At 38.1% G+C, this 18,714-nt stretch overlaps 1 long non-coding RNA gene across 1 annotated transcript in view; it reads right to left on the bottom strand.

Annotated features, from left to right (window-relative positions):
• Positions 1–17,350, bottom strand: part of LOC121659755 — a 29,712-nt gene extending 12,362 nt beyond the window's left edge. The window contains exons 1-5 of the long non-coding RNA XR_006014435.1: positions 17,203–17,350; positions 15,625–15,720; positions 12,375–12,449; positions 4,479–4,582; positions 3,684–3,770 (exon numbers count right to left, since the gene is read on the bottom strand). This is a non-coding gene — a long non-coding RNA (uncharacterized LOC121659755). The remainder of the gene's footprint in view (positions 1–3,683; positions 3,771–4,478; positions 4,583–12,374; positions 12,450–15,624; positions 15,721–17,202) is intronic.
• Between the last annotated feature and the right edge of the window lie 1,364 nt (positions 17,351–18,714).

Here is an 18,714-nt window from a genome sequence, read left to right as displayed (position 1 = left end):
AAGTCTTCCATGAGAACAATAACCACCACCCATTTATGATTCACATTTGCAAAATGAAACTAAGAAGCAAATTGTGAAAATGCAAAAATAAACCAAGATCTGCTACATTTATTTTCTCCTATTTTTTCCTAAAGAATCAATATTGATGTGATTTGTGTTGCTTGTGCAGATATCTGTCCAACTGTCTCCCATGTGTACAAGTTTGAAAACAAACCAGTGGGAGGCACCAAGTCAGAATAACAATTTAATGGAAATTAAAGAAAAGGAAAAAAAAAGTAAAAGAAAACACTGGTTCAAACTGACAGAGTCAAGGTACAACCTGACACCCTGTTAGGCAGGGTGGTGGTAGCAGTCTGGTGGAATGGTGGCTGCAGTCCTCTGAAGCAGTGATCCTGTAGTAAAAGAGTCAGCTGACATTGCTCATAGGCTCATTAACAGAAGATAGTCCGGAGGGAGTTATCTCTGAGTCATGCAGCAGGACAATGATGGGCCATTAACAGCAAGATAGTCTGGGGGGAGGAGGCAAGGAAACACTGCCCCACCTGATTTCAACAGCTCATGAGGATGGCAATAGAATACACTGCAACCCAGGACACCATGACTTTGGAAGCCACTGGACAATTTTAGTCAAGTTTGACAGAGGGATAAAGGTAACAAAGTCACTTCAACAAATTTTGTGGAAATTGTTAACTAAGCATGGGAAATAAAGACCAATTTCAGCTCTTACTGAGAAAAGGTAAATTCAGCTTGCTTATCACACTTTTTTTTTGCCACCAACCAGCTGTTTAATCAGCTAATGCACAGCTTAGATGAGCCTGGAGAAAGAGGAGCTAAGAAAGGATAATATAGGAACATAATAGGATTTTGAGTAGTTCAGTGCCAGTACAGAAATTTAAAGCATACAGGTCAATAGGAAACCACAGTTCTTTAGGTTGACTTCTTACACAACAATTTATTTCTCCCTAAATCAGCAAGTCACTTAATCTTTTGTTGTTGCTCCCTGTTTTCTCTTTCATTTACAAATGCATTCCCCTAATAAAGCAGAGAGAGGTGGACATCAGAGTCTAGAAACCTACCTAATAAATACCTAAGACCTCTATGAATGTGATCTTTGATCTAGCCAGCTGATAACTGCCCTTAGCATGTTTTTTTTTATTTTCACTGCTTCAAATAGTACATAATCGAGGTTTGAGCATTAAGCAGACGAATTGTTCTTTTTTACATTTAGAGTAAGTAGCAATTAGGCAAAAATGCATGCATGATTTGCTAATGGTAATCCTACAGATGCTAATTTAATTTGCATTCTATTAGTTCATTTTAATAATTTTATGCTATTCTTATGATGGAAAATATGAAAAGAAGTCTGTAAGAAAGAAGACTGGCTATCTTATTCCTGTCTTGTGCCACTGGTTTGTTTCGTAATCATGAACAACTTGTTTTACCTTTGTTTCCCTTTCTAATCTTTGTCAATCTTGTTTGCTTATGAAAGTTGCTAAAAAAAGTAATGTTTCACTAAAGATTTGGATCCAATATAACTGAAAGAATAGGACTTTTGTTTCTGTTGTAATGCTGTTTATGGTATCTTTGTTGCTATTATTACACAACTAATGCAATTACTGTAAAGAATCTTCTACAGCTCTATCTTGCTACCTTGGCAATGTATATACAGGTAATTCCCTTCTGACAAAAAATTACCATTGAGTTCTGCCTCAACTGTCTTTCATATCACAGAAAGACAGTGACAAAGTTTGGTGTCTTTTTATATAGATGAAAGACCCTATCATTTTAGATTTTTTTTTATATCAGGGGAAGCTTGCCCTTCTTGACAAAGCTTTCCAAGATTGAAAATCTATGATTAGACTTATATAGGATCTAAGTAACTCTAAAAATCATACAAACTACTGAAACATGTTAAGTTCTGATTTGTAACTGATACAAGTGATTATAAGCTGCAAAATAATTCATTGTAAAAATTTGTTAAAAATCAGTCATCCCAGTCACTGGTCTTGAATGTCTTACTACTTAATTGTAACTTTTTTTACCAATTTTGCTCCATCAATAATTTTATTAAAGATATAATTATACCCAGTAGCTGAAAATATCACAACTGTCTAAGACATCAAACACAAATGTTCCTTTAAAACAAAACACTTCATAATTTTGGATTAATATCCCTGTTGCACAAAGAATGTAGATAAGCATATTGAACTGGTTGGTAAATAATCTTCAACTAAGGTTTTTGTTTGTTCGTAAGTTTGTTTTATTATGTGGGTTTCAAAGATCCAAACTAAACCTAAGTACAACGTTGCTGAAGTGAATTAGACACTTTGCACGATTTTCTAAGACATTTTAGATATGATCCACAAAGGGACTTTGTGCACCCTGCTAGGACTTCAGAGCATATCCCCAGATTTTAAATCCACAGACCACTGGTCAGGTGTTGTTAAACTTGGAAGGCATTTAATTTTCACAGCTGTTTAAATGCCAGGTGTTGTCTCATTCCCATTCTGCCTAGGTCCCTGACACAGGCCAAGTGATACCAAACTTTTTCCTGTCCACAAAAAAACGTGAGAAAAGAGAAGCAGCATCTTTTCAAACTGAGCTGCCAGCGGACTTGCAGTGACCTGACAAGAGTTCAGCCACCTTTAACCTCTGTTACATCGTGCCCAAGCATGGTGTTTAGACACAGGTGTTCTTGTTAACATGGCTACCCCAAAAGATGTACATTTTTGAAAATCACACTGCTCTCTATGGTAAGCAGATACATCAAGGTGTCTTTGAAAATCCTTCCCTGTGAGCTCACTCTCTACCCCTTCTCTCCTTCTTGTTCTCTCAGTTATGATACTTTTTTCTACTTTTTTTCCTTTGTTGCAGCCATTTGGCAATTTTCTTTCCCTTATTTCAGAGGCCTTTCCAGATCTACCAAGGCATCCTGTTAGCTAAGGAGTGAAACAATATCCAGACATTCATTGCCATCAAAGATGAACTGAAGTACCCACTTAGTGGTGTTCTTTTAGGCTTCGCTATCAAAACTAAAGGTAATTAGTCCTTGATCTAAAATGGCGTGATACCATTAACTTCAATGAAGTTTTATATCTTTACACCAGCTGAAAACATACTTCAAATTTCAATGGCTTGTTACCAGGACCTGTGACACAAAGGCATATTTTAGATTTAGGATTTTAAATTAACACTTTTTTTTTAAGGCAGCTGATCAGTGATTTGCAACAATAGCATTAATTGGTCTCATTCTTTTCACTTATATAAGTACCAAACAATTTGTATTATTGATCTAGGAAGTGTTATGGTGATTTCTTCAGTGATTTGTTAGATTACATGCTCCAGTGGCTGTCTATTCCAGTGATTATTGGTAGCACAGCCTTTTTCCTCAATGTTCATTTCATAGTAGAATGACTACAGTTATTATCACTAGTACAATTATTATTGTGAGCATCAGATTGGTTAACAGGTTCTATAAACACAATTCAAAGAAATTTTTCAAATGAGGCAACATAAAATCACACTTTTTCTATATTAACTACTCTTATGTTTTATTAGTTGTACTCTCATTCATTCTCTTTCATGAAGAGGAAAAAAAAGGATCCTGCACACTGATGACTTAAGAGGACATATATGATGGTGAAGAAATCCCATGCTGGGGTCACACCGCCTGTCAGACTCACCTCCAGAGGCTTTCTCATGACACAGGGTAGGATGGGTGCAGTTACATCCTTCTCACTGCTGGTTTTCTCATCTGATAGAGCACTGGACTTTGAAAAACATAATGTTAGCCCAAATGAAAGAAAGAAATTAGTGATTACAGTACTATCCTTTAAGGTGGGGTAAGGGTTAAGAGTAGGTTAATTACTGTAGCATGACACTGACCAGGAAACGGATTCTTTCATTAGTAAGAAACTAAAGAAAAATTTATTTTGTGTATGCATTTTAAAGATTGTGGCCCTAGTAGCAAAAGAACCACAGAAGATTTTTAATGCTTTTGCTTTGTCTGTTCATCTTCCCCCAAGCCATGAGAATTCTGATACATCTGCAGTATCTTTTCATGGCTGGTTTTACTCTGAGCTTCCAGGTCTGTGGGAAATTTAATAAACTGTTTTGTGTATGTTTATATTTTGAAATGTGCCTAACTAACAATGACATCCATGCAATTTAGGAATGTAGTAACTTCTTTGCTGCATTGATTTTGAAGGTCAAATAGCCACTGGAGCCAGTTGGAACTATTCTGATTCAGCTTGAGTTTTAGGGTTGTGTACAGATCAGGTTTTATTTTATCTGATCCAATTCACCTGCTATCCCTGCTGAAGATACAATTTCAGGAAGACAGGACTGTGTCTTTACAGATCAGAGACAGCCAGAAGAAAATCAGAGAACCAGGGAATGGAAAGTACAGGAAAGAGTAGACTCTTCTTGCTGACACAATTAAATAGAAGACAGTTATTGAACCATTTAAAGTATCTCACCTCTCTGCAAGAAAAAGCCATAAATAATGTAAGGAAAAGGACTACTTTTCTTCACAGAGCCTGCACAATGGTAAGTGTTGAAAATCACATGCACAAGTCCCCATCTGTGAATGAAGGTTTAGTTAGATGTTAAGTTCATGAACAATTAGCAAAAAAAAAAAGAAAAAATTAAAAAGTGAAAAAAAAAAAAACCAAAAATAGTAAACAAAGCTCTTGTCCCTATGGGTTTATTTAAACACAGGAGACAATACTGACAGCTTTAGTATTTTTAAACTAAATATTAATGACAGAATTTTGTATTAATGTGTTGGAGTTTAAAATCCAGTTCCCAATATTTTCAATTCCTCTGAACAGTACTCTTTCCAAGCTGTAGTGGCATATGGTTAGTGTAAGCCAGAACTGGATGGCTGGTTCTGTGAAGTTCTTCTACACAGCCATTTTTCATCAAAACTTTCAAAAATGTCTTTTGAAAACACATCCAGAACAATACATACTTGAAAATAAGTTTATGCAAAAAAAGAGTTTTTAAGGTTTATGTTAGAGAGTTGGATATATTACCCCAAAAATTTGTTTTCTAGGGTGATGATGCTAACTAAGCTCACTCCTTCCTGCAACCATCATTTTCCATTTCAGATCTGGCAATGTAGGAGACAGGTCACCCACTCAACCAGTAAACTGAATCAAATGGCAAATACTGTTCTGTATTTTGGACAGCATGAAGATTTCTGCAGCAGAGAGTAGCTATGGGCACAGGACATCAAAGAGAAGCTCTCCTGGTTTTCCTATAACTTAACTTCCTACCTTCACAGCTTCCTACTCCTTAGATGCACAGCCCTGAGGAGCGGCTGAGTCTCTAGGAATTCTAGCAGAATTAGCTGATGTTACTAATAGCTCAGTGACATCAGGATTTTATGTCTTATAATCATGCATTATCCAAAGCCCATCAAAATGGCATTTCTAACCTATTTACAACTTAAAATGGGCAAATTTGTCCATCACCCTGATCACCACTCCACAACATAAATACTAGGAGAATATGCTGGTGCCTGTCCACTGCATCCTAGAAGAGTACTGAAGACAACATGAGTGGATTTCTGTGCATGAAGTGTATGTCTCTTCAGTCATGGTGAGGCCCCTCTGATCCTCATCACCCACATGTTTTTATTCACTCTGTGATCCAAAAATTCCACATCCCAAACTCAAATCACCTCACAGACTTCTGTGGACAGCTTTCAGATAGAAAAGGGAAAAAAGAATAATAAGAGCAGTTGTTTTTATTAGAATCTGCTACACACAGACAGAAAAGCAGGATCTGTGAGGCCTGTGGCTGCTCCCTGAAATTTGGGTGCCTTTATTATGGGAAGAGGCTAATTACAAGCTGCTGACTGGCTGAGTGTTGGCAGATGATGCTTGTGATGAAAAGAAAGCTCAAAACCCAAGAAGTGAGATGAATGTATTAGCTCAGAAAATGGGGAATCTTCCAAAGATGCTGGCAAAGGGGCACCTGACCTTGCAGACACCTACTACATCCATCCTGTAAGTCTGCCTTCAGCCAGTATAGCAAGTCCATCACCACAAATTTGCTAGTATTTGCAACATCTATTGACCTTCCCCAGCACCATGAGAGTTCTCAGAACAGAATTTATCCAGGATCTTTATAATCTCCTAACCTTTCAAGTCCATAAGAGACCTATTAAGCCACTCTGTGTACATTCCTGAATTTCCCCCTAGCACCATGGAGTGGATGATGCTACAGTACACAACAGTAAGCATGACACTAGAGTTCAAAGAGCTATTGACATCTGTAATACTCACAGTGGCACTGTTAGTGAATCCCTTCACTATGGTGTCATATTTTAAAGCTTTCTAACTTTTTTTTCCACTCTGTGAAGTGCTTCTGCAAAACTGATGTATGATCTTGGGAAAACAGAAACTCAATCTGCACTGAGTTACACCATCAAGACAATGAAATCACTGTAAAAACAGAATACTGTTTTTTTAGTACTAGCTCTGCTGGATTTTACTTGTAAAAATATTTTCCACGGGATACCTAATGGTTTCACCTGACAACAGTAATTTTTAAAAGGCTGAACTGTATTAAAAGACCTCATGTCTCTCACTAATATACTTCTTGTATGTTTTATACCTGCCTCCACACAGTCAGTGGCTTCTGTGTTGAAAAGCATTTTAAGAACATTTAAAGAAACACTGTCAGCATTTCTGATATTTTCAAAGCCATTTGAATAATTGAAACAACCTACCAAATATTTAATTTATTCTAAGTATCCTTCTGAGTCTTAAAAAAATCAGAACTATAAAAAGGATACTTATTATTGAGATCCCCTTGCTCTCCAGATGACCCCCCAGCTCGTTTCCCACACTAACTTTCATCACTTTGTTTTGTCTTTCCAAGCCCAGTTCCTGTTCTTTCCTAGCATATCTCAAGGATATATATCTTATGACTGAAGGATGGAGAGATTGATGCTGCTTTTCATAGACAGGGGGGAAAAAGCCAGCACCATGCAAAGGGCTACAGGGCTTTTAGCCCCAATAAGATTTATTGTCAGAAGCTCTGTCAGAGATCAGACAAGCCTTGAAATGAAGCAGAAAGTCTTGAGAAACAAGTATAGGGCCTGTTCTGTATAGGGCCTAGAAATGGAAGAACATTGCCAAGAACCTCTACTCTGAAAAAAAGTTCTTTGCTTATGTGTGAGAACTGATTTGTGAACAGTTTGAAATTACAACTGGGTTTTATGAACTGGCTGACTCTTTTCTAATACACAACAGGTTTAGCGTATTCTTGTCTCATATCTTCTGTCTGAGGAACTGGAGGGTCACACTTATATGTCTGGAAGAAAGAGCTGCATATATGCTAGATGTCTGGTTGATACAGTGGCTGTGGTTTGTGGTCTAACAGTATGAAGGTGGTGAAATTAAGAAAATTATTAGATGGGACTGGAGTGCACTCTCTTTGACAAAGAGAGGTGAAGAGTTCAGGGGCTTATTAGTGGGGTCCTGCCAGAGGGATATCATTCAGAGAGAGTATGCAGGTGAGAAAAAGACCATCCTGAGATTAGAAGGAGTTCTGCCTTCCTCCAGCAGGCAAAAGAGTGCTCCTACTCTATCTGCAATAACCCAGTGACCAAAGCACTAGAGCAAGGATTTCTAGGAAGCCAGAGTGGAAAGAGTGTTGTCTTAGTGTGCAAGGGAAAGACAACTGAATATGAAAACCACAGAAATTAAAGTGGCCACCTAAAAATGAACACAATCAGCTATAGCTAACAAGGGAAGACTACAAACTCAGGGTAGAGAAGAGAGAAACTGCAATCTTCCTTCAAGAATTACTTGTGGAAATTGCTAAATTTGATGAATTGGGAAGACAGCAAAATGTGTTCCTTTCCTTTGAAGGCACAGAATTGTTGACACCTCAGTGTCAGGGACAGCACTTTCTTGCTGAGCCAAGTCTCTATTCCATCTGACCAGATGCAAAAAAGGCAGCAACAAATGTTGCTGCATTGAATCAGCCCCAAAGGACATCAAAGCCCAAGCACTGAGACCAAGGGAAAGCAAGGAGTCCAACTGTCTGACCTTGCAGGCAATTTACCAAATCAGAAGCTATAAACAGGCTAATTCTGATAAAATCGCGTGCATAAACATATCCTCCCAAGCAGCTGACACACATCCCTCACTGATGTTTTTGTTCATCTCAGATGTTATTCACACAGTGCAATTTGATACCTGTTTGGGCAAGCAGCCGGCATAAAGCCAGTAGTCAGGGAAAAAAAGGACTCAGTATAATGTACAATTAATGTATACGCTGGGCAGTTATGTAATTTGAAGTATACATCTGCCTGTGTCTATTTGTAAGGTGTTTTTCTTTTCTTTAACTCTGTTACAATATCTATTAAGAGCAATGTACTTGATTACTGTAAAGTAAATGTGATAAGTACTGTGATAAGTGTGAGATTCACCCATTCAGAGGTCAAAATAAACAATAGTAATTTTATAGCCTGACCTCTTGTATGTTCACAGAAATGGAAGAATCAGGGACAATAAGAGCTGTTCTTGGCCCAGGTCAGACAGTACTTTCTAGTTCTGTTACTGGCCTTACCCTGGCATCCCTGCTCTTTTCACCTAGTTATTTTATCCACATTTTGAGCTTTATCACCTGTGTAAAAATAAAATAACCTGGCATAGAAGTCACAAAGAGGGAACCAACATGATTGTTAAGGGTGAGGGTGTAAAAGGGCAGTGTAAGCAGTAGGGATACTAAAGAAAAGAACTCACTGGGACTTCAGTACCTTAAATAAACAACCTATGTTATTATTGTCTCCCTTCATCCCTGCAGTTCTTTACCACAATGTTGATGACTGCTGCCACACCTGAGGAAGTATCAGTGATGATTTATCTTTCACAATTTAGATATTTGTAGCTAAATAAATTTAACTTTATTATTTTCAGAGCTAAGTCCCTTTTCTTGGAAGAATACCCCTGTCTTCAGTAAAACTGCTCTCACTATAACCTTCCCTTAAGACTGTTTTTGAGCTAATATTAAGTCCATTTCACCCTTTAGCACACCACACAAAGAGACAGAAGAAATGTTCACTCCAATTCAAGAAATTGAAGAATTCTGAAATCTAACCTGCAAACAACCTTTCCACTTTCACAGCTAAATGTTACAACTACCCTTTATTTCTTGACAGCCTGCATTCTTGGGTCCCAGGTGTAAATACTCTGGAAATCTGAAATACAAGGCTTTCAACTGTATGCTGAAAGCTGTAAATATCAGGCACAATTTCCTTTTATTTTAATGAGTGTGTTGTCATGGAAACTTTGCAATGGACTCTGGGCTTCATACTCAAAACTCTTGAGGTTTCTGGCAGTTCCCTGATGGGTCCTGTCAACTGCTCTTTCACAGGAAGTGATAATAAAAATTCACTTTCCTGTTCAGTGAACCTTGAATGAACTGAAGGAGAACAACCTCAAATCCACTTGCTTCCTCTCACTCCGAATTTCATATGCATGACTGATAGTATGCTACTTAACCCTTTCAGTAAGTTTGTAAACAGCTGGGATAAGTAACAGTTAAAACTCTCTCTCGTTTCATGACCTTGAAATTAATTCTATTTTTACATGAAACAAGTCTTAAACCTGACTTCTTAAACATTTATAAATGCTGACCTCTAAGTGAAGGTGGAGAGTAAAAACAAAAAAGCCTCAACAGTTTTAAGCAGAATACTTTTTTCTTTCCAGATTTATTTTCTGTTTTAGAATATTTTAAAGTAATGGCATAATGAGGATAATATCCTGTTTTCTGATTTTTAATATATTTTACTCTGTAAATGTCTTATACAGGTATGTCACATTAGTGAGTGAAAGACAATAAAAACCCTTAAGCATCATTTTCCAGTCCACAATTATGTAGTTTTCAGCAAGGTTACTACATTCAGAAAGTTCTCCTGCTGTAAAATACCTTACCATTATGAAACTACCATTTGAGAACTATTCCCTCAAGACTTCTGCTTTTGCTGCTGAGGGAAGATTCCAGAAACCTGTCCTGAACATGATCATCAAAATGCCTGCAGTTAATCAGGCATTTATGCTTCTATGCTGCTGTTGATCCATTTGCTCTTGGTTTTCATATTTCCCAATTTCACAGCTGTCACATTTCAATGCATTGACTGTATATTAAACTAACTTGTGCCTCCCATGGCTGACTTTAGGTGCATCTGCAAGGCAAAGAACTGCTTGAAGCAGGTGATACTAGGTGTTGGCTTGCATTATTGAGTTTCAGTAACAACTTCGGGAAAATATTGCAATTCTAGCATCTCTGGCATATGTCCAGACTCCCTGGAAGGTGAGTGACACCAACACATAGCACATTAGCTGCTGTGCCCTCATTGTCAGGTCTCCACTTCAGTGTACAGTCAGTTTCTTAGGTTAAGAAATCATTAATCTTTTTACCCGAATGTTGGTTTCATTGAGAGGAACCTCAAAAACATGCCAGCAAGTAAACAAAATCCCCCAGCAGTTCTAGCTGCCTGTCCACCAATATAATAAACAGGACAGAAAGTAGAATTGTTCACTCATTTCTGTAAATTCTACAAAATACTACTTAATTCTGCTGGGAAGTTTTATGTGATTAAAAAATTTAGAAACCACTGCTTCAACCATTTAGAAGGGATCAGATGACAAAAGGAGGAAGGAAAATGAAGAGGTATTAGTTGTCACTGACAACTCATAAGCAGTGCTTACAGGTCATGTTCATATAGGTAGAACATTAAATGGGCTCAGATCTAGTGCTGGTTTTTCTTGTTCATTTACATAAGAAATCAGGATGACCACATCTGTACACACTTATATGAAGTACATGTAAAATGGAAAAAAAACCCATATACACATTATTTTAAGGAATTTCATTTTCAGAGAGATATAGCAGATTTGCAACCTGAAACATTGCTGATCAAGAGGAAGAAATAAAGTAGTGACACAAAATTATGAGTTACAGAAAGCTGATGTGGAGGTGCAGCAGAAGCCTCTAGTCTTGGTGAAGCCCACTGAAGGATTGAAGGGGATCTCAAGGGGATCTCAAGTGTGACCCTCCAGCTCCTCAGAAAAAGATCTGGTAGAGAGAAGCTTAGTTAAGATTCCATCAATAGAAAGATGAAAGAAATATTTAAAATTAATAGTTCACCAGTAGATGTGTGCATTTTTCTCTATGCAAATTTTAAGTACCAAGATTGCCTGCAATTCCAAAAGGTGTTTGCTAGATAACCCATCACTATTATTCTTGAAGGCAGATTCAGAGGAAATACTAGGGGTTTGTGTGGGCAGCAATGACTACATGAATTGGTCTCTTCTGATGTTAAAGTCCAAGGAAGTAATTATGATTGTGTGAATGGCAAAATCTCCAAATCCCTTCTCCAATCCACAGCACCAACACGGAGATAAAAATTCATGCTGAACTGGCCAATAAACTGCTGGATTAAGGTTCACCATTATCACTTCCTTTGAGCAAGTGTGATTTTGCAGCAGGTGCTTTTGTCTTTAGTATTGTCTCAAAATATATTAATGCGTAATTGATTTCAGTCCAGACACAGTGACAGCCCACAGAATTGTTTCTCTAGATGGGTGTAGACCTTTCCTAGGTCAATAGCAAACACTAACTCAATGCCTCACTTTGTCTAGGAAGAGTATGATATTGCCCTAAAAACACCTAACTAGAAAATACACAAAAGCACAAAAAGAAATTCAACCACAAAATTCACATGATAAATATGCACACAGTTTAACATTTCTGCTTAGGATTTCCATACTGACCACTAGCAGAAATTCTTTTCACTTAGAAAAACTATTCAAACAATGATCAGCTGCACTGAATGAATAATTTCTGGTTTCAGATACTCTCTTTCTAGAACACTACCATTTTAAAGCTTGTGTTTGCCATTTGACAGTGCAGCCCTTTCTTCATGCGAAACTTCTTTGAGATGGAGGAAGAATTTGCATTTTGCCTTTACACATTTTGAGTATTTCCACTGACTTCAACTGGCCTTGAAATCAATGGAGCTGTCACATACATAAGTCATCACAGTGTCAGCCAGACCTTTAAACAGCAACCACCATGTCTAGCTACATCTGCAGAAGAATTCAGTCATTTACATATGGCACTTTTGAACCCACAGATGCCATACTCTCATCAGAGGCTTGAAGAAGGGTGGGAAGAGAAAGTAAACCATCATATATGTCAGACTGGCCCACTATGAAATTTAGCCTGCTTTCTGTTTCTTCTAATGAACAGCATTATAGTGAAGTTATTAGTAAGCTTAAAGATGGTTCAAATTAGTATCAGTCTTGTAATAAAACAGCATAGAAAATATAGAAAACATGGACCCTTACTTCTTTGTGATCATACATCTCAGACACTTGTCCTTCAAAGTGTTTATATGGTAGTTTCACAATGTCATCAGGATTCTGCCACATGCGTGAAAATAAAACAATTGTTACGGCAACATGCTGAGACAGTATTTATAGTGTTTCACACAAACAAACAGGTTAACAAACAATAGGAAGAAAACGGACATTAAATTACCTGAAATCAACTGAAGAGAAAAGCCAAACATATAACGGAGGGGAAAATTATGCCACTAAAATTTGCTCATGATATGTTTCTCTGCCAGTTATTACTTAAGTGGCTCTATTTTCTGCATAAATATATGCAATATGCATTGTTTAAAAATTGTTTCAAACATCCGGTTTTATTTTCAGTATTTACAGAGAGAGACTGAGAGAAGAATGGGTGGCTAAATTCATATAAGGCAAGACAAAGCTATTTCGTTATGGTAAAGGGCATCATAACAGTAACACATAAAAACCAAGACAGACAGGTAGAAGAATAGTTATAAAAATCATTCTGACACTAGTTAACATCACTCTGAAGAATTATGCAATTAAGCCTTGCAAAATAAAGGGAAAATATATTTATGTTCATTCACACACAAGTGTTTTGAGCAAATGAAAAGTAAAAAAACCCTCAGCAATTAACAGGGTGATTAGAATATTATAAACTGGTGGCTATACCACCTACTAGATGAATTCCTTATCTTGTTAGTTAGGTGATAGAAGGGAATAAAAACCTATTTTGCCACACACATGTAATCTGATTACATGGAATTAGTATGGCATATTCTGGACAAGGATTTTACATTACTGAAATCTGAAAAAGAATTCAAAAAGCTATCTAATTGGAAAACACATTATATAAAATTTGGATGCTTTGAAATAGGGATGGATAACTTGGATATGATCCAATATAAATTCTGAGCCTGGGGTTTTACGTTTTGAAATCTACATCATCATCTTTTAAACAAACAAAAATAGACAGAAAACAGCAGAAATGATGCATGCATATGTCCACTGGCCATACAAGTTATATATCTTGCGGTAGTTTTTAGGCAAACACAAATAACTTTAGTTAAATGAAGAAGTTTTGCTTTTTACAGCTATACAGAAATTCAGAAAGATGGTATCAGATCTTGAATTCTTTATATATGCATTTTAAGCTACATTTATTCAATGCTGCCACATTCACTGCACTTAGAATTTACACTGCATGATGCTGTTTGGCGTGGAGGAATACCCTTGGTGCAGGAACTCCTGTGTGCAGCTGCAGTGAGAGATGCAGGCTGAGCTCTGGGGGCAGAAGCCTAGGCCTGAGCACAGGCTTTCTCACCCTTGCACTGTAAGGGTATAAAAGCCCATGGGGGTTCCTTTGTTCAGGGCCCCTTCTCAAAGTCACCCAGCTCAAGCTGTTATTTTGTTATTTAGTTATTGCACAATGACTAAATCGTTTTAGATTCAATCATCTGAGACTCTGCTCTGGGAAACCTAGGGTGGAGCCAGTAACGAGACCTGGTCTGAGTATGTATGGGGTGTGTAGGTGCAAAGGGGGTTTGATCCCATACCACTGCCTTGAAGCAGTGCAAGAGTGACTACCAGAGTGGATGATTGGACAGGGAAGGTTCCTTTACATTAGAAGAATAGATCTCAGGATCTTTTATATGACCTGAATGATTTAAACAACACATACGAATGGAAGACCTGTGCTGCCACTTTTGGTTGTCACGACTGGACACAAATGTATCGCATTCAGGCACGGCAGCTCATCTAAGATAGTAATTTAAACACAAATTCCCCTCCCAGGAATTGAGGCAAATCTTGATCTTAAATGTTTGTACTTGACAGTTGGCCTGATGCTGGCTAATAACTAACTTTAACTAAAACTCACACTACTTTAACATTGCCAGTTTTGTATAACCAGATTGGAAGAGCAAGAAGTTCCCTGTGTGCATCCCTGTCCCAGCTTCTTGTGTGTGTGCCCTCACACCATTTCCAGGCACAGCTGAGCTGACACAATTCTTTGTGGGGCTTCACTGTCACCAAGATCACTGAACTCACCTGGTTTGAAAATAAAATGGTTTTTTATTATAATACCCCTTGGGGTATCTTTGACCTGCATCGCTTCATTGTTTCAGTCAAGACCCCAACTTCATGAAAGCTCATGTTAGCACAGCAGAGATGAAGAGGTTGGAAATGCATTAAACTGCTGTCGTCATGGAAGCTGACATACTGTGAAACTACAATTTGAGGAGATCAGCATAGGGTATTTTCCCATATGAAACTGATATTGTACCACATTAAATATCCTGAATCTCCAGCAAAACTAAATTTTTTGCCATTGTAGCCAATGGGAACCAGATTTGCACTGCCCATAGCAAACAACTGGTAATAAACTGCAAAACAAAAAGCCCCTAATTTTAAAAAGTTAAGTGAAATACATTGAAGATCCCTTCTTACAGGGAAAAAAAAATGTTTAATATAAATTTTAATTTTTTCCAGGATTTCTTTTAAAAACTTCTAATTCAAATCATTAGCATATGACTGAAAGTGTCAATCATCCTATAGATTTCTTTATACCGATGGGGATCAAAAAGTATACCAAGCATTGCAGAAAGTAAACATGAATTTAATCCTAATTTAGGGTCCTTAATTCTCATTTAAGGTGTTTTACTATATTCTATAAGACTAATGGAAAAATCTGACCTGAGAATCGACTAAAAAGTCAGGAAAGATAAGGATATACTTAAGGCTGGTCAGAATGCTTGTTTCAAATGTCTTGTCAAACCAGCATGATTTCTCAGCTGTTCATTGTGAAGTGCCTGACGAAGGTTTTTTCCATTCAGTTTTTTATTTCCATCTGCCTCTGCATTGCATAACATAAGCTGTCAGGAGTATTGGGGTTTAACTCTGTACTGCATAACACACTTTTCCTTTAGAAAAAAAGGTCTATACTAAATAAGCAAGATGTACATTGAACAGATTATGAATTGGCCATGGGCAGCTTTCAGTGTGGGAACTCAGTTTAATGGTGATCAGTACTCTACGTTATTGAGCACCTCTGTCATTGATCAGGAATTAAACATAGTATTGATTCCAGTGTATTTTGCAAAGTCATTCAGAAAGAATGGATAATTAGTGGATCAAGACAATCACATAAAGAATTCTTGCATTGCTTAGTAAATTCACAGAATTAATTTAAACACCACTGAACGCGAGGTAAAAAATCTAGAAAGATGCAGACTATACTTACAGGATGATGGACTATATCCTGGAAAGCTGAGATTCGGCTGGGAAGTGCTGGATGAGAAATTTGATATTCATTCTCAGTGGTTTGCATAACAGTCTACTGCAATGGCAAAAAAAAAGCATGCTTATAACACTGCAGAATCGGTTAAGGCTAGCATTTTCTTATTGTTATGTTTTAAAAATGACATTGACTAATCATTCAGAAAACAAGCCATAAATATATTTAAAGGTGGAAAGAAATATCTGTGAGAGGCTGTAACAAGTCCTTCTGTTTACTTTATAAAAATGCAGACAGAAAGGGGATTTGAATGTATTGTATAAAACCTTCCTGTGGACAAATTCTCTGAAGAGTGTCTAATCCAGTGGCAAAAAACTGAAACCAGACAAATTCAAATGAGAAATTATGAGCACTCTTCTGAAATTGGCAGGGATAAGTTAATGGAGGAAACTATCAAGAGAAAACGTTTATTCCCTAACTGTTGATGTGTCTGGATGGAAAGTTTGACTCAAAAAAGCAAGTTATAGATCAGCATCATCCCTGATTCAGCCCAGAGCATGCCCTACCGGATGAAATCTCTCCATCTGACATATCAAGGTAAAATGCATGATCTAGTGTTTCCTTTTTGCTTTAAACTGTTAAAATGCCTGCTCTCAGTGCCCCAGGGCTTTTACATCACCCAACCACAAAAATCTATTGTCCTGTGGTAACTGAACTGCTATTTTTAACATTGTTTTCAGTGTTACGCTTAAAAAGGTACAGGTCTTAAATCATTTTTCAGTAAAAAGAAACATCTGAAGCCTCTTATATTGGAGATCAGAGATTGTTGGTAGACAAAAGAAAGGCACTGGTCCATTATCAGGCTTATATTTTCATTATATTCCCTGATTTAGAAGACCTCTACATATTATTCTTAAAAGACATGACATTATAACCTCAGTTTTTCATTAATAAAACTGTATAGCTTCAAATAATAGCATGGTTTTCCCATGTAGTTGTCTGGAACAGACTCCTCTTGCCTTAGTGGGAGGGAATTTTCACACATATATATATATATATCTATGTAACTCTAATCTGTCATGCCCTTTCCAGTACTATTTTTTTTTTTTTGTAATGTTTAAGGTTTTCCTAAAAGGACAGTACTTCTAGAAAGTAATGTTCGTGTCATATTTAACAATTTAAGTATGGTATACTTTAAATAGTACAAGTACACAAATGTGTGATTTAAACCAGCTATATTGTAAAGCCAAGGCCTTTAACACTCGTGATCTAGATACCAACTGTCATTAAAATACCACTCAAATGGTACTCAAATTAGTCTCAGAAAGATTTTGGGCTGCACCATGACTCAAGACCTGAAGCCTTGCCATGTCTGGATTTGGGTTCGTGGCTCTGGTCCTGGAATCCACCTCACGAAGACTGTACAACACACACTGGAAGGGTTTTCAGCCACTGGGAGCTGGCAGAAGGGGGTTTTACCCCTCGCATGCCGACACAAAGAAGCCTGGAGGTCAACGCTGAAACCCCTCTGGAAGGCGGCACTCAGTGCCCAACACACAGTGAAAACGGGGCAGAGCTCCTCACCCAAAGGGGCTGCATCCTTCTGTCGCTGTTCTGCAGGCACGCAGGCGAAGGCAAAGAAGAAAAGAGAGGGGACTCTCCGTATGTGTTCCACGCAGGTTTATTCCCATGAAATGACAGGGACAAAGAGGCCAATTGGGGGGAGGGTCCAGGGATCTTATACTGGGTACAGAATAGGTGGGGAAAGGGATCTCAGCCAATGGGATAGAGACAAGCAGGTGGGGTTGACAGGAAGGGAACCAATGGGAACAACACATAGGAGGGACTCAGGGAAGGATCCAATGGGGCATTGAGGAACAAAGAACTTTCTAGAACTAATACATATTAAAGAAGGGAAATGAATATACATAACTTCATACATAAAACTAGGAGACAAAATATTAACCAATCAGGGGAAAACATGCAAAAGATAGAACAAGGGAATCATGGGTTCTCACCATGACTGAAAGTTACGTGCTAGACTTGGGTTGCTGACCACCACAGCTGGTTGTCTGAGTTCTTCTCAGGAGACAGAGTATCTGCCGCCACCTGCACCGCTACAACACACCATGAAGACTGGGGTGGGACACAAACTGGGAACAGGACCACCACAGCTAGTGCAAAGAGCAGAGGATCAAGCTGGTCAGAAAAATTACTGAAGAGTATCACCAATGCGATTCTGCCTGTCCCCTGAAGTTTTCCTTACATACTAGACTGGGCTTTCTGTCTGACTGCCTTTCTTGAACATGAGTCTTCTAGCCCATCATCAGGCAGGGGATGACCAGCTCCCTTCTCACTGTTAGGTGTCCAAGGGGAAGCTGGGGGAGGTGGCACTGCTTGCCTCTTGAACTGAAAGGTTCGATGCCACTCACCACTGGCATCACTGCAGAAAGAAATGCAAGACTTCAGATAGGATTCAGGGGCACAAAAGGAGATGACTGGCACCTCCTAATGCAGAATCCACCAGGCGGGAAAAGACCTTGATCAAGAGGGCTGAACTAGATGAACATATGTCTAGAAATATAAATCTTGGCGTGAAGTACAAGATATTTTGGACAGGCACTACAGCAAATTCTTACTTGAGGGTTCTTAGACTACACAGGCCTTATGGTATTAAATTGGAGATCTCATATATCTTGAATAAATGTATTGTTATTATAGCTGCGTCCCAACTTGCCACATTCTCTCTTTTAGGTATATTGCTTAGTTTCAGCTGTAGTCTAAGCCAGAGCTCTTTCCAAAATCTAGTTACACCTCTCCACATTGTTCCAGTAAGAATTCAGACCGGGTAATGTGCATTGACAGACAAGATTTCTGGCTTTCTTTCCTCCCTTGTATTGTCAAAAAGGCAAATGAGATACAGGAGAAGGGCCAGGGCATGCCAAGGTCCATTCACACTTCAAATAATCATACCACAGAGTGTCTGTGATGTCCCTAAGGCCTTCCCTTCCTCTTTTTTCTCCTAGATGGTGATGAGGAAAACAGATTTTGAAAAAACCTGGAAGTGTGAATTCACACACGGGATAAATGCTTTTA

The sequence above is a fragment of the Corvus kubaryi genome, unplaced genomic scaffold, assembly GCF_017639235.1.
Source record: "Corvus kubaryi isolate FWS band 111438036 unplaced genomic scaffold, C.kubaryi_AGA036_p1.0 137, whole genome shotgun sequence".
Classification (NCBI taxonomy): Eukaryota; Metazoa; Chordata; class Aves; order Passeriformes; family Corvidae; genus Corvus; species Corvus kubaryi.
The sequence above is the reverse complement of the archived record's forward strand: the minus strand, read 5'-3'. Positions and strand labels throughout refer to the sequence as shown.